At 46.9% G+C, this 16,984-nt stretch overlaps 2 pseudogenes; both read left to right on the forward strand.

The window, feature by feature from the left end:
- Positions 1 to 1,268: 1,268 nt before the first annotated feature.
- LOC108536267 (somatotropin-like) lies at positions 1,269 to 2,753 on the forward strand (annotated as a pseudogene).
- Positions 2,754 to 10,823: 8,070 nt separating this feature from the next.
- On the forward strand, positions 10,824 to 12,049 carry LOC108536268 (somatotropin-like; annotated as a pseudogene).
- The last annotated feature ends 4,935 nt before the right edge of the window (positions 12,050 to 16,984 follow it).

Here is a 16,984-nt window from a genome sequence, read left to right on the forward strand (position 1 = left end):
TTTGCCATGTTGGCTAGTCTGGCCTTGAACTCCTGACCTCAGCTGATCCGCACACCTCAGCCTCCCAAAGTGCTGGGATTACAGGCATGAGCCACCGTGCCCGGCCTGGAGAAAGGACTTTGAGTGACACAATGTGGGAAGAGCAAGGTTGTGGAGATCTGCTGCCCTGGCTGAGGTAGCTCATGCAGTCAGTCTCTCTCAGCCTCAGTGTCTTGACCTGTGAAATGGGATGATAATAACACCTCCTTCACAAGACAAGTGGCAGGTCAGACGTGAGAATGCACAGGCAGGCCCTTGGCAACTGGATAAGCTCTATACAGATCTGGAAAGGAGGAGGAGAAAAAAGAGGAGGGGCTTCCACGGCTGGACAGGGCATCTTTCGGCCTGATGTGTTCTGAGTTCCAAAGCTGGGAAAGACACTCAAACCTCCAAGAGCTCTTCTAACTTTGAGATTCTCTGATGGTTTCAGGGCTAGGGGAGGAAGCGCTTGTGGTCCGTGTCTGTCCCCGGGATTTCTGTTTCTTGGTTTGTATCTCTGCTGCAGGTCCAAGGAGCTGGGGCAATACCTTGAGTCTGGCTTCTTCGTCCCCAGGGACCTGGGGGAGCGCCCCGCCCCAAGGCTCAGGGAAAGGGGAGAGCAAAGTGGGGGGTTGGTTCCCTCTAGTGGTCAGTATTAGCACTGCATGCAGCTGCCTCAGGCGGGCCCAAGGGGAGTCAGCAAAAGTGGAATTCAAGACTGAATCGTGCCCAGAACCCCCACAATCTATTGGCTATGTTTGGCTCCTTTTCCCAAAACATACATTCTCTCTGCTAGGGTGGAGGGGAAACATGTGGGGAGGAGGAAAGGGATAGGATAGAGAGTGGGATGGGGTCGGTAAGGGTCCCGAGGACTGGCTCTCCTGACATCCTTCCCCACGTTCAGGATGGCCACCATGGCGTGCTGCCAGAGGGCACCCACCTGACCCTTAAAGAGTGGACAAGTTGGGTGGTATCTCTGTCTGACACTCTGGGCACAACCCTCACAATGCTGGTAACGGTGGGAAGAGAAAGATGACAAGCCAGGGGGCATGATCCCAGCATGTGTGGGAGGAACTTCTAAATTATCCATTAGCACAGGCACGTCAGTGACGTACAGAGAAACAAGTGGGGTCAAGCAGCGAGAGATAAGGGGCCAGGGTATAAAAGGACCCACAAGAGACCAGCTCCAGGATCCCAAGGCCCAACTCCCCGAACCACGCAGGGTCCTGTGGACAGCCCACCTAGCTGCAATGGCTGCAGGTAAGCGCCCCTAAAATCCATTTCTGCACGATGTGTCCCGAAGGAAGAGGCAGCGCCCTGTAGATGGCACAGAGACACTAACCCTCAGGTTTGGGGCTTCTGAATGTGAGTATCGCCATCTAAGCCCAGATATTTGGCCAATCTCACAATGTTCCTGATTCCTGGAGGGATGGAGAGAGAGAAAAAAAAAAAAATTCCGGGGCAGGGAGAGTGCTAGCCTCTTGCTCTTCGGCTCCCTCCGTTGCCCTCCGGTCTCTCCTCAGGCTCCTGGACCTCCCAGATCCTGGTTTTGCCCTGCTCTGCCTGCCATGGCTTCAAGAGGCCAGTGCCGTCCAATCCCTTCCCTTATCCAGGCTTTTGACAACGCTATGCTCCACGCCCATCACCTGCACCAGCTGGCCTTTGACACCTACCAGAAGTTTGTAAGCTCTTGGGGAAAGGGGCGCGACATGGGTGGCAAGAAGGGGTGACTTTCCCCACTGGGAAGTAATGGGAGGAGACTAAGGAGCTCAGGATTCTTTTCTGAAGCGAAAACGCAGGCAGATGAGCATATGCTGAGTGAGGTTCCCAGAAAAGTAACAATGGGAGGTGGCCTCCAGCATAGAAACCGGCGGTCTTTCTTGGTTGGCGGGGTGGGGGGGTTCCTTCTCCCAGGAAGAAGCCTATATCCCAAAGGAACAGAAGTATTCATTCCTGCAGAACCCCAGACCTCCCTCTGCTCCTCAGAGTCTATTCGGACACCCTCCAACATGGAGGAAAGGCAGCAGAAATCCGTGAGTGGATGCCTTCTCCCCAAGGCAGGGATGCAGGAGACCTGTGGTCAGAGCCCCGGGTAGCACAGCCACTGCCGGTCCTTCCCCTGCAGAACCTAGAGCTGCTCCTCATCTCCGTGCTGCTCCTCCAGTCTTGGCTGGAGCCGGTGCAGTTACTCAAGAGTGTGTTTGCCAACAGGCTGGTGTATGGCACCTCAGACAGCAACATCTATGACCTCCTAGAAAACCTAGAAGAAGGCATCCAAACGCTGATGGGGTGACAGTGGTGCCAGGGGTCCCCAACCCTGGAACCCCACTGGCTTTAAGGGGTGGGAGAGAGAAACACTGCTGCCCTCTTTTAGCAGTCAGGCCCTGACCCAAGAGAACTCACCTTAGTCTTCATTTCCCTGGTGAATCCTCCAGGCCTTTCTCTATACCCTGAAGGGGAGAGAGGAAAATGAATGAATGAGAGACGGAGGGAACAGTGCCCAAGCACTTGACCTCTCCTTCTCTTCCTTCGCTTTGCAGAGGCTGGAAGATGGCAGCCCCGGACTGGGCAGATCTTCAAGCGACCTACATCAAGTTTGACAAAACTCACACAACAATGATGCGCTGCTCGAGAACTACGGGCTGCTCCACTGCTTCAGGAGGAACATGGACAAGGTTGAGACATTCCTGAGCATGGTGCAGTGCCGCTCTGTGGACGACAGCTGTGGCTTCTAGGTGCCCGCGTGGCATCCTGCAACCCTTCCCAGTGCCTCTCCTAGCCCCGGAAGGTGCCACTCCAGTGCCCACCAGCCTTGACCTAATAAAATTAAGTTGTATCATTTTGTCTGACTAGGTGTCTTTCTATAATACTATAGAGTGGAAGGTGGTGGTATGGAGCAAGGGGCAGCTTGGGAAGATGACCTGTAGGGCCTGTAGGGTCTATTGGGAATGAAGCCACTGAAATATAAGAGATTTGGTTGTTCCTGCACCAGAAGAAAGCTGACACATCACTGCTGTCTATTACTCACTAAGGCCACTCCACCAGGTCAGTGGTCCCAGCTTGCTGGTCATAGCTCATTGGTCATCCCAGAGATAACTTGAAGTCATTTCTTCCTCCTCCACCATCACCAGCAACACCAAACCTGGCCCTCCAGGAGCAGGAAGAAATGAAAACATGACGGGCTATTAAGTGCAGAGGCAAAAACTCCCCAACAGGAGAGGAAACAATGTCATAGAACTACTTCTGTGCAGAAGAATTCGAAGATGAATTTTCCTTAAGCCCAACTACTTTGGGAAATGAGAACAATGCAAAAATGAGTTTCAGACATACAGAACCAGAGCATTTGGAATCTGAATTTGGGCAAGGGAAGTGGAAGAGAGATTTTATTTGGGGTTGCAAATGCAGTGCCAACAGGTGTCAGATAGATAACAACATAAGCAATGAGGGCTGGATGGGAGGGGATAAATCCCTGATGACACTCACTTTCCTTTAGGGAATGCAACACAAACGGTGGGAACTAGCACAATCTACATAACTCAAGCCCCTGCTGAGGTAGGACCCACCCAGCCTGTCACCATCACGACTGCAGGGACAGGGCTTCCAGACCTTCTGATTCTTTGAGACAGCCAGGACATCCAGACTTTTACGTGAAATCTAACATTTAAACACTGGCAACACATATTGAAAATATTTAAGGGCAAAAATTAACCCAAACACACATGGTCTCCAAGCTGTTTGTGAGCAAGTTTGTTCTAAGTGATGTTGATTGGGGTAACTTAGTGTAAGGGAAAGAATCAGAAAAATTTAGATTTTACGTGATTTGTTGCTCCTGAATAAATTACTTGACCAAGCTGAGATAATAATATTGCTTTACAAGGATTATGTGAGGATTAAACGCAATGATATTTTTGACATATTGTAGTACTCAAGAAATTGTAGTTATTTCTGCATTGAATTTTTGGATGTTTTGTGTTTTCCGATGGCGTGTCTAAACACCTGTTGTGAAATTATATTGTTTTTCTAATGACAATAAGGAAATATAAACATATCAGATGTTTATTATTTCCAAATAAGCACTAAAGAGCAGTGATTAGCTCTTTAGGGTTAAGATTTTACTCTCCCAAGCACTTTGGCTAAGTGACTGGTGACCTATAAATCGATACTAAGATGCTCACAGGAACCCTAATACCCAAAAATGATTCATGAAGTCAGGAATTATTTTGCAATGTAAATAATCAACTCCCTAATTAATCTTCCTCAGAAGTTCTGATTCTTATGTGCTATAATGAATTTTCTTGATAACAAGACCCACTTGTGTTGATTTTTGGCTATTTTACAGTTAATAACTCATTCTTTGGGAAGTGGTTGAAAGCTGAAATAATCAGAACTCTGGAGCTGCTTCACTTCTCAGCTCAGAAGCCATTCCTGCATCTTACATTGTTCTTCTACTATCTGGCTTTAAAATTATGGCATTTTGGAGTTAGAAGGGCCTCATAAGTCAGTCTAGTTTCTTCTACTTTGAGAATCTTATCCTACGGCATTCATTACAGTCAATATTCCAATTACAAGTGTGTAGCACTAGAACCAAGGGAATCACTTTCACAAGGCTCCTCATTCTATTAAACCACTCTCATTGCAGAGAACTATTTCTTGCATGGAGCTGGAATCATATTCCTGCAATGTCCTTCATTCGGGCTTAAAATTATTTAGAAATCTCACGGTCTTGAGAAGTCAATGGAATGAGCACAATTATCATTATCTCTTGGCTTCCGTGTTTTAAAAGGGAAGGTGAGCCATCTTAGTAAGTATTTGTTGAATGCATGTGACAGGGGAATGACAATGTCCAGCATCTACCTGGGTGACTAAGAGGGTTCTAAAGTGGGGTGGTGGTAACATATAACTGAACTGCAGGGGGAGCCACACTCCAGAGACTGTCTGCCCAGATCCCCTCGGGCGTAGGTGAATCCACTCAACTACTGCTGGTTGAGAATTAGAAAGATACTACATGACTTTGCACATTTTCGAATATAAAAAGACCTTAAAGACCATCTACTTTAAACTCTTTTGATTTACCCACTGTTATTCCACATTTTCAGCTCATCAACTTGGCATGCACAGCAATTTCCACTGCAAATTTGAGATGCCTAGGGTGTTTTCTAAATGGTGCATATGTGAACCCTCAATCTCTGAGATTCTGACATAATTAGCCTGGAATCTGGTCCAGGCAAGAGTAGTTTGAAAACTTTCCCAGGTGATTCTAATGTGTAAACAAGGTTGATAACCACTGTGTTAGGGACCGCAGAGATGAGACCACGTGTCCACAGCTGTTGTATTTGTGGAACAGGGAAAAAGGAGAAAAAGGAGATGAGAGGCCTGGGCCAGTTGTGGTTCCACCTGCTCCGAATTCCAATCAGTCATCTAAAATGTGTTTCTCTTGAGCCAGTCACAAAAAGACAAATACTGTCTGATACCAGTCATATGAGGTACTCAGAGCAGTCTAATTCAGAGACAAAAAGTAGGATGGTGGCTGCCAGTGGCTGCAGGGAGGAAGGGAATAGGGAGCTATTTAATGAGCAAAGGGTTTAGACTGTGCAAGATGAAAAGGGTTCTGAAGATGGTTGGTGGTGATGGTTGCATGACAATGTGAATGTACTTTGACGTGACAGAACTATATAGGGAAAATGGTTAAGATGGAAATTTTTATATCTTTTCACAACTAAAACATGTTAATAGTCTATTTTTGTTTTTGTTTTTGAGACAGAGGCTGAAGTGTGGTGGTGCGATCTCGGCTCACTGCAACCTCCACCTCCTGGGTTCAAATGATTCTCATGCCTCAGCCTCCTGAGTAGCTGGGATTATAAGCGTGCACCACCACACAGGAGTAAGTTTTATATTTTTAGTAAAGACAGGGTTTCACCATGTTGGCCAGGCTGGTCTCAAACTCCTGGCCTCAGGAGACTCACCTGCCTTGGCCTCCCAAAGTGCTGGGATTACAGGCATGAGCCACCACGCCTGACCCTTAATGGTATTTTATAATGAAAACTCTCCCTGAAGATAAGATTAGCGAGACTGGCACAAGGAAGAGTTCAGTAGGCAGAACTCGAGTCATTCTTGAGCCCTGGGATAATGTTTTCCTGACTCTGTCATTTACCCTAACCTAAAAATGACCACTTCTGAATTTCTTTCATGAGCATTGTCGAAATACACATGGTGGGTTTTGTTCCTTTATACACAGTTCAGAGCAGAACTTACCCCTTCCCTTTTCTTCTGAATTATCAGGTCTGGGCTTCCAGGGCAAGACAAGCTGACACTTTGCCTGGCTGCTTCTTCAATTCAGAAGGCCCTGGAGTGCTGAGGCACATGATGAGCACCACTGGGATTAGGGTTACCAACTTGTCCTGGTTTGCAGACTTTCTCAATGTCAACACTGAAAGTCCCACGTTCCTTGAAGAATTGCTCAGCTCAATGCAAACTCAGCTAATAGGACTGGTCACCCTACTAGTAGTTCTAAATCTTAGGGGACCAAACGGGGGGAAAAGTAGGGGAAGAAGCAAGAAAAAGACTAGAAAAATCGGAAAGCTATGCACGATGTCTATGACTTTTGATGGCCCTCAAGGTTACCATGGATTTCTGATTGTCCCTTTGAGTTTACTGTGATTATAATGATGTGCTTAATTACTACCAGAATTATCAGTGTAATAATAAAAACCAACAAATGTGAACACATGTCTCTAGTACCATGCTGGTTTATTAAAAGTATTATGTCATTTCTTTCTAACTATAATTCTCTAAGGTAAATACTATTATTAATCCTATGGTAAGAAGTCCCACTAAAGATATAACTTATGCTTTCTCGGGTCTAGAGAGAAAGACACCAGAATGTCACCCTGACCATCCTTGAGAGGATAAAAGGCCAGGCACAGTGGTTCACGCCTGTAATCCCAGCACTTTGGGAGGCTGAGGCGGGAGGAGGTCAGAAGTTCGAGACCAGCCTGACCAACATGGTGGCACCACATATCTACTAAAAATATAAAAATTAGCCAGGTGTGGTGGTGCACACCTGTATTCCCAGCTACTGAGGTACAAGAATCGCTCCAGCCCGGGAGGCAGAGTTGCACTGAGCTGATCATGCCACTGCACTCCAGCTGGGTGGCTGAGCAAGATTCTGTCTCAAAAATAATAATAAAGACGATAAACTTTTGGAGCATTAAAGGCCACTCTTCCTCTGGAGATAATCAAGGTAGCTGTAACTTAAGCCTGAGCTGATTGTTAAAATGTTCAGAAAGAATATGATCAAAACCATTTAGGGGTTGGGGCCTCCTTCTATACACAATGAAGGCAGCTACCCTCAGAAGCTCTATTATACTGGAAGAGAGATACGAGACCCTTCCTGCTTTAAGAATCAATGAAGCTGGGTGTGGTGGCTCAGCCTGAAATCCCAGCACTTTGGGAAGTGGGCAGATCACCTGAAGTCAGGAGTTTGAGAACAAGGCCAACATGATGAAACCCTGTCTCTACCAGTAACACAAAATTAGCCGGGCATGGTGGCGCACACCTGTAATCCCAGCTACTCCAGAGGCTGAGGTAGGAAAATTGCTTGAAGCCAGGAGACGGAAGTTGCAGTGAGCCGAGATTGCGCCACTGCACTCCAGCCTGGGAGACAGAGCAAGACTCGGTCTCCAAAAAAAAAAAGAATCAATGAGAAGGGGCTGCCTGACCCCTGGTGGTGTAGATGATCCTTCGGGAAGGAACTGGAACCCTGGAAACCCAAGCAAGAGGACACCCGCAGCTGGACCAGGCCCCGAAGAAGCAGATCATCCTCCTCAGAGATGCACAGCAGCTGGGAACCCAGATCTGCAGACCCACTTGGTTTGATGGTACAGTGTGGGACCATCTGTCAACACTGACACCCTGTGGCAGTGAGAAGCAAAGGCAGCAGCCGGCTAAGCCTCCAGGCTCTCCCTGCTGGAACTAGAAAGTCCAAATGGACCCCTTCTTCCCTCCCTTTTTGGTTTTGTTTGTTTTGCTTTGTGTTTGTTTGTTTGTTTTTGCTTTAATTTTCTTCAAGATGGGGTTCTAGCTCGGTAGCCCAGGCTGGACTGCAATGGCGCGATCTCCACTCACTGCAAACTCCGCGCCCCGGGTTCAAGCGATTCTCCTGCCTCAGCCTCCCCAGTAGCTGGGATTACAGGTGCACACCACCACGTCTGGCTCATTTTCCCTTCCTTTTGGATTCGCTGTGCTTCAAGGCACTGAGGCCATGAGGCAGCGTTTGCAGATACAGGATAACTACAGCCCTGATGCGGCTGATCCTGACACTGAAATGGCTGTGGATCCCCGAATGGGGCGGCTCTATACTCCTGTCTCTGAAACCTGCTTCTTAACTTACTTCCCCAAATGCTCAATTCCGGGAAAGCATGATTTATCTTAGACTCACAGGATGAGAGAGCAGTAGCTCCACCTAGTGGAAACATCNTCTTCTTACAAATCAAACATTGAGACTGAGATTCCTAATGACTAGAGTGGGCTCTAAACAGAAAAGTGGCTGGGCGCAGTGGCTCACACCTGTAATCCCAGAACTTCGGGAGGCCGAGGTGGGCGGATCACTTGATGTCAGGAGTTTGATACCAGCCTGGCCAACATGGTGAAACCCCGTCTCTACTAAAAACACAAAAATTAGCCTGCTGTGTTGGTGTGCACCTGTAATCCCAGCTCCTGGGGAGGCTGAGGCAGGAGAATAGCCTGAACTCGGGAGGCTGAAGTTGCAGTGAGCTGAGATCGCATCATTGCACTCCGGCCTAGGCGACAAAAACAAGATTCCATCTCAAAAAAAAAGAGAAAGAGAGAGAGAAAGGTGAGCTTGTGGACATATCGGACACATGGGACATGGGGGCCTGAAACACTGTTTTACAGACAGAAGAACACAAAGGGTAATGCAGCCTGCCATTCTGTTTCTTCCTTTCTCCTCTATCCCTTCTTCCCTCCCTGGGAAACCACAGTAGCAGAAGTCTCATTCAATCAAATAGCTGTCAATTATACGAGTTGCACTTTTGTCTTCCTCAACAGCAAACTGGCTTTCCTACTCTCTGTCCTCCTCTTTCTGTCTATAGAGTAATTTCCTCCTGTCCACTTTGCAGGGCCGATAGCTCAGATACAGTGCTATGGTGATGCCACCCACTCCAAGGGCAATGGTAATAATGACAAAGAGGGCAGAGCTGATTCCTTCATCCAGTCCTGTCCAAGCAGAGAAGACTGAGTTAGGAAGGTCTGAAAGTCGAGGATCACCCACCCCAGCCTACCAGGCCCACTTCTGACTCTCATTCTTCTCAACCTAGTAGAATCTTTCTTTTTTTCATGCTTGGGTAAGAATCCCAAACCCCTGAGGGGTTTCCATCCTCAGCCTTGCAGCAGAGCAGCAAAGGTTACCTTGAACAATGACAGCAATGTCACCACAGCCAACCACTTCTAGAACCGATTGCTTGTTTGCTTGCTGGTGTTTCTACAGCATCGAGTGCTAGATGCTCTTAAACTCAGGGGTGGAAGATGTCAGTGCAGGTGAGGATGTTCTTTCCTGCTCTCATCTCTGGGGGCATCTGATGTTTATGACCTCCAGATGGCAGTGAAGCAGCCCCAACCCTGGGATCCAGGAGACAGGAGGCTCAGTCCGGGCCTTCTCTGCCTTCGTCTTGTCCTGCTGTGAGGTTTCCATAAGGCACCCCATGCCACTGGGCCATTCTCACCTGAGAACTGAGAAAGAACAATCTGTCCCTTATGGAAAGACAAAATGAGGCAAAGAGCCCCTTGTGTTGCGGGCAGGATCTCTGCACTCAGAGGGATTTAGAAGCTGAAATAACTGGGTTGGGAGCGGTGGCTCACGCCAGTAATCTCAGTATTTTGGGAGGCCAGGGAGGGTGGATCACCTAAAGTCAAGAGTTTGAGACCAGCCTGGACTACATGGTGAAACCCTGTCTCTACTAATAAAGTACAAAACTTAGCCCGGCATAGTGGCGGGTGCCTGTGATTCTAGATACTAGGGAGGCTGAGGTGAGAGAATTACTTGAACCCAGGAGGTGGAGGTTGCAGTGGGGCAAGATCATGCCACTGCACTCCAGCCTGGATGACAGAATGAGACTCCATCAAAAAAAAAAAAAGAAAGAAAGAAAGAAAGAAAGAAAGAAAGAAGGAAAGAAAGGGAGAGAGAGAGAAAGAGAGAGAGAGAGAGAAAGAAAGAAAAGAAAAGAAAAGAAAAGAAAAGAAAGAAACTAAAATAACTATGTCTCAGTTAGTAGCACGTTACCTGCCCTGGAAAAAGGACTTTTTTTTTTTTTTTTTTTTTTTTNCAGCATGTGTGGGAGGAACTTCTAAATTATCCATTAGCACAGGCACGTCAGTGACGTACAGAGAAACAAGTGGGGTCAAGCAGCGAGAGATAAGGGGCCAGGGTATAAAAAGGACCCACAAGAGACCAGCTCCAGGATCCCAAGGCCCAACTCCCCGAACCACGCAGGGTCCTGTGGACAGCCCACCTAGCTGCAATGGCTGCAGGTAAGCGCCCCTAAAATCCATTTCTGCACGATGTGTCCCGAAGGAAGAGGCAGCGCCCTGTAGATGGCACAGAGACACTAACCCTCAGGTTTGGGGCTTCTGAATGTGAGTATCGCCATCTAAGCCCAGATATTTGGCCAATCTCACAATGTTCCTGATTCCTGGAGGGATGGAGAGAGAGAAAAAAAAAAAAATTCCGGGGGCAGGGAGAGTGCTAGCCTCTTGCTCTTCGGCTCCCTCCGTTGCCCTCCGGTCTCTCCTCAGGCTCCTGGACCTCCCAGATCCTGGTTTTTGCCCTGCTCTGCCTGCCATGGCTTCAAGAGGCCAGTGCCGTCCAATCCCTTCCCTTATCCAGGCTTTTTGACAACGCTATGCTCCACGCCCATCACCTGCACCAGCTGGCCTTTGACACCTACCAGAAGTTTGTAAGCTCTTGGGGAAAGGGGGCGCGACATGGGTGGCAAGAAGGGGTGACTTTCCCCCACTGGGAAGTAATGGGAGGAGACTAAGGAGCTCAGGATTCTTTTCTGAAGCGAAAACGCAGGCAGATGAGCATATGCTGAGTGAGGTTCCCAGAAAAGTAACAATGGGAGGTGGCCTCCAGCATAGAAACCGGCGGTCTTTCTTGGTTGGCGGGGTGGGGGGGTTCCTTCTCCCAGGAAGAAGCCTATATCCCAAAGGAACAGAAGTATTCATTCCTGCAGAACCCCCAGACCTCCCTCTGCTCCTCAGAGTCTATTCGGACACCCTCCAACATGGAGGAAAGGCAGCAGAAATCCGTGAGTGGATGCCTTCTCCCCAAGGCAGGGATGCAGGAGACCTGTGGTCAGAGCCCCCGGGTAGCACAGCCACTGCCGGTCCTTCCCCTGCAGAACCTAGAGCTGCTCCTCATCTCCGTGCTGCTCCTCCAGTCTTGGCTGGAGCCGGTGCAGTTACTCAAGAGTGTGTTTGCCAACAGGCTGGTGTATGGCACCTCAGACAGCAACATCTATGACCTCCTAGAAAACCTAGAAGAAGGCATCCAAACGCTGATGGGGGTGACAGTGGTGCCAGGGGTCCCCAACCCTGGAACCCCACTGGCTTTAAGGGGTGGGAGAGAGAAACACTGCTGCCCTCTTTTTAGCAGTCAGGCCCTGACCCAAGAGAACTCACCTTAGTCTTCATTTCCCTGGTGAATCCTCCAGGCCTTTCTCTATACCCTGAAGGGGAGAGAGGAAAATGAATGAATGAGAGACGGAGGGAACAGTGCCCAAGCACTTGACCTCTCCTTCTCTTCCTTCGCTTTGCAGAGGCTGGAAGATGGCAGCCCCCGGACTGGGCAGATCTTCAAGCGACCTACATCAAGTTTGACAAAAACTCACACAACAATGATGCGCTGCTCGAGAACTACGGGCTGCTCCACTGCTTCAGGAGGAACATGGACAAGGTTGAGACATTCCTGAGCATGGTGCAGTGCCGCTCTGTGGACGACAGCTGTGGCTTCTAGGTGCCCGCGTGGCATCCTGCAACCCTTCCCAGTGCCTCTCCTAGCCCCGGAAGGTGCCACTCCAGTGCCCACCAGCCTTGACCTAATAAAATTAAGTTGTATCATTTTGTCTGACTAGGTGTCTTTCTATAATACTATAGAGTGGAAGGTGGTGGTATGGAGCAAGGGGCAGCTTGGGAAGATGACCTGTAGGGCCTGTAGGGTCTATTGGGAATGAAGCCACTGAAATATAAGAGATTTGGTTGTTCCTGCACCAGAAGAAAGCTGACACATCACTGCTGTCTATTACTCACTAAGGCCACTCCACCAGGTCAGTGGTCCCAGCTTGCTGGTCATAGCTCATTGGTCATCCCAGAGATAACTTGAAGTCATTTCTTCCTCCTCCACCATCACCAGCAACACCAAACCTGGCCCTCCAGGAGCAGGAAGAAATGAAAACATGACGGGCTATTAAGTGCAGAGGCAAAAACTCCCCAACAGGAGAGGAAACAATGTCATAGAACTACTTCTGTGCAGAAGAATTCGAAGATGAATTTTCCTTAAGCCCAACTACTTTGGGAAATGAGAACAATGCAAAAATGAGTTTCAGACATACAGAACCAGAGCATTTGGAATCTGAATTTGGGCAAGGGAAGTGGAAGAGAGATTTTATTTGGGGTTGCAAATGCAGTGCCAACAGGTGTCAGATAGATAACAACATAAGCAATGAGGGCTGGATGGGAGGGGATAAATCCCTGATGACACTCACTTTCCTTTAGGGAATGCAACACAAACGGTGGGAACTAGCACAATCTACATAACTCAAGCCCCTGCTGAGGTAGGACCCACCCAGCCTGTCACCATCACGACTGCAGGGACAGGGCTTCCAGACCTTCTGATTCTTTGAGACAGCCAGGACATCCAGACTTTTACGTGAAATCTAACATTTAAACACTGGCAACACATATTGAAAATATTTAAGGGCAAAATTAACCCAAACACACATGGTCTCCAAGCTGTTTGTGAGCAAGTTTGTTCTAAGTGATGTTGATTGGGGTAACTTAGTGTAAGGGAAAGAATCAGAAAATTTAGATTTTACGTGATTTGTTGCTCCTGAATAAATTACTTGACCAAGCTGAGATAATAATATTGCTTTACAAGGATTATGTGAGGATTAAACGCAATGATATTTTGACATATTGTAGTACTCAAGAAATTGTAGTTATTTCTGCATTGAATTTTGGATGTTTTGTGTTTTCCGATGGCGTGTCTAAACACCTGTTGTGAAATTATATTGTTTTCTAATGACAATAAGGAAATATAAACATATCAGATGTTTATTATTTCCAAATAAGCACTAAAGAGCAGTGATTAGCTCTTTAGGGTTAAGATTTTACTCTCCCAAGCACTTTGGCTAAGTGACTGGTGACCTATAAATCGATACTAAGATGCTCACAGGAACCCTAATACCCAAAATGATTCATGAAGTCAGGAATTATTTTGCAATGTAAATAATCAACTCCCTAATTAATCTTCCTCAGAAGTTCTGATTCTTATGTGCTATAATGAATTTTCTTGATAACAAGACCCACTTGTGTTGATTTTGGCTATTTTACAGTTAATAACTCATTCTTTGGGAAGTGGTTGAAAGCTGAAATAATCAGAACTCTGGAGCTGCTTCACTTCTCAGCTCAGAAGCCATTCCTGCATCTTACATTGTTCTTCTACTATCTGGCTTTAAAATTATGGCATTTTGGAGTTAGAAGGGCCTCATAAGTCAGTCTAGTTTCTTCTACTTTGAGAATCTTATCCTACGGCATTCATTACAGTCAATATTCCAATTACAAGTGTGTAGCACTAGAACCAAGGGAATCACTTTCACAAGGCTCCTCATTCTATTAAACCACTCTCATTGCAGAGAACTATTTCTTGCATGGAGCTGGAATCATATTCCTGCAATGTCCTTCATTCGGGCTTAAAATTATTTAGAAATCTCACGGTCTTGAGAAGTCAATGGAATGAGCACAATTATCATTATCTCTTGGCTTCCGTGTTTTAAAAGGGAAGGTGAGCCATCTTAGTAAGTATTTGTTGAATGCATGTGACAGGGGAATGACAATGTCCAGCATCTACCTGGGTGACTAAGAGGGTTCTAAAGTGGGGTGGTGGTAACATATAACTGAACTGCAGGGGAGCCACACTCCAGAGACTGTCTGCCCAGATCCCCTCGGGCGTAGGTGAATCCACTCAACTACTGCTGGTTGAGAATTAGAAAGATACTACATGACTTTGCACATTTTCGAATATAAAAGACCTTAAAGACCATCTACTTTAAACTCTTTTGATTTACCCACTGTTATTCCACATTTTCAGCTCATCAACTTGGCATGCACAGCAATTTCCACTGCAAATTTGAGATGCCTAGGGTGTTTTCTAAATGGTGCATATGTGAACCCTCAATCTCTGAGATTCTGACATAATTAGCCTGGAATCTGGTCCAGGCAAGAGTAGTTTGAAAACTTTCCCAGGTGATTCTAATGTGTAAACAAGGTTGATAACCACTGTGTTAGGGACCGCAGAGATGAGACCACGTGTCCACAGCTGTTGTATTTGTGGAACAGGGAAAAGGAGAAAAGGAGATGAGAGGCCTGGGCCAGTTGTGGTTCCACCTGCTCCGAATTCCAATCAGTCATCTAAAATGTGTTTCTCTTGAGCCAGTCACAAAAGACAAATACTGTCTGATACCAGTCATATGAGGTACTCAGAGCAGTCTAATTCAGAGACAAAAGTAGGATGGTGGCTGCCAGTGGCTGCAGGGAGGAAGGGAATAGGGAGCTATTTAATGAGCAAAGGGTTTAGACTGTGCAAGATGAAAAGGGTTCTGAAGATGGTTGGTGGTGATGGTTGCATGACAATGTGAATGTACTTTGACGTGACAGAACTATATAGGGAAAATGGTTAAGATGGAAATTTTATATCTTTTCACAACTAAAACATGTTAATAGTCTATTTTGTTTTGTTTTGAGACAGAGGCTGAAGTGTGGTGGTGCGATCTCGGCTCACTGCAACCTCCACCTCCTGGGTTCAAATGATTCTCATGCCTCAGCCTCCTGAGTAGCTGGGATTATAAGCGTGCACCACCACACAGGAGTAAGTTTTATATTTTAGTAAAGACAGGGTTTCACCATGTTGGCCAGGCTGGTCTCAAACTCCTGGCCTCAGGAGACTCACCTGCCTTGGCCTCCCAAAGTGCTGGGATTACAGGCATGAGCCACCACGCCTGACCCTTAATGGTATTTTATAATGAAAACTCTCCCTGAAGATAAGATTAGCGAGACTGGCACAAGGAAGAGTTCAGTAGGCAGAACTCGAGTCATTCTTGAGCCCTGGGATAATGTTTTCCTGACTCTGTCATTTACCCTAACCTAAAATGACCACTTCTGAATTTCTTTCATGAGCATTGTCGAAATACACATGGTGGGTTTTGTTCCTTTATACACAGTTCAGAGCAGAACTTACCCCTTCCCTTTTCTTCTGAATTATCAGGTCTGGGCTTCCAGGGCAAGACAAGCTGACACTTTGCCTGGCTGCTTCTTCAATTCAGAAGGCCCTGGAGTGCTGAGGCACATGATGAGCACCACTGGGATTAGGGTTACCAACTTGTCCTGGTTTGCAGACTTTCTCAATGTCAACACTGAAAGTCCCACGTTCCTTGAAGAATTGCTCAGCTCAATGCAAACTCAGCTAATAGGACTGGTCACCCTACTAGTAGTTCTAAATCTTAGGGGACCAAACGGGGGGAAAAGTAGGGGAAGAAGCAAGAAAAGACTAGAAAATCGGAAAGCTATGCACGATGTCTATGACTTTTGATGGCCCTCAAGGTTACCATGGATTTCTGATTGTCCCTTTGAGTTTACTGTGATTATAATGATGTGCTTAATTACTACCAGAATTATCAGTGTAATAATAAAACCAACAAATGTGAACACATGTCTCTAGTACCATGCTGGTTTATTAAAAGTATTATGTCATTTCTTTCTAACTATAATTCTCTAAGGTAAATACTATTATTAATCCTATGGTAAGAAGTCCCACTAAAGATATAACTTATGCTTTCTCGGGTCTAGAGAGAAAGACACCAGAATGTCACCCTGACCATCCTTGAGAGGATAAAAGGCCAGGCACAGTGGTTCACGCCTGTAATCCCAGCACTTTGGGAGGCTGAGGCGGGAGGAGGTCAGAAGTTCGAGACCAGCCTGACCAACATGGTGGCACCACATATCTACTAAAATATAAAATTAGCCAGGTGTGGTGGTGCACACCTGTATTCCCAGCTACTGAGGTACAAGAATCGCTCCAGCCCGGGAGGCAGAGTTGCACTGAGCTGATCATGCCACTGCACTCCAGCTGGGTGGCTGAGCAAGATTCTGTCTCAAAAATAATAATAAAGACGATAAACTTTTGGAGCATTAAAGGCCACTCTTCCTCTGGAGATAATCAAGGTAGCTGTAACTTAAGCCTGAGCTGATTGTTAAAATGTTCAGAAAGAATATGATCAAAACCATTTAGGGGTTGGGGCCTCCTTCTATACACAATGAAGGCAGCTACCCTCAGAAGCTCTATTATACTGGAAGAGAGATACGAGACCCTTCCTGCTTTAAGAATCAATGAAGCCAGGCGTGGTGGCTCAGCCTGAAATCCCAGCACTTTGGGAAGTGGGCAGATCACCTGAAGTCAGGAGTTTGAGAACAAGGCCAACATGATGAAACCCTGTCTCTACCAGTAACACAAAAATTAGCCGGGCATGATGGCGCACACCTGTAATCCCAGCTACCTCAGAGGCTGAGGCAGCAAAATTGCTTGAAGCCGGGAGGTGGAAGTTTCAGTGAGCCGAGATCGCACCACTGCACTCCAGCCTGGGAGACAGAGCGAGACTCGGTCTCCAAAAAAAAAAAA

The sequence above is a fragment of the Rhinopithecus bieti genome, unplaced genomic scaffold (assembly GCF_001698545.2).
Source record: "Rhinopithecus bieti isolate Rb0 unplaced genomic scaffold, ASM169854v2 scaffold_12928, whole genome shotgun sequence".
NCBI lineage: Eukaryota > Metazoa > Chordata > Mammalia > Primates > Cercopithecidae > Rhinopithecus > Rhinopithecus bieti.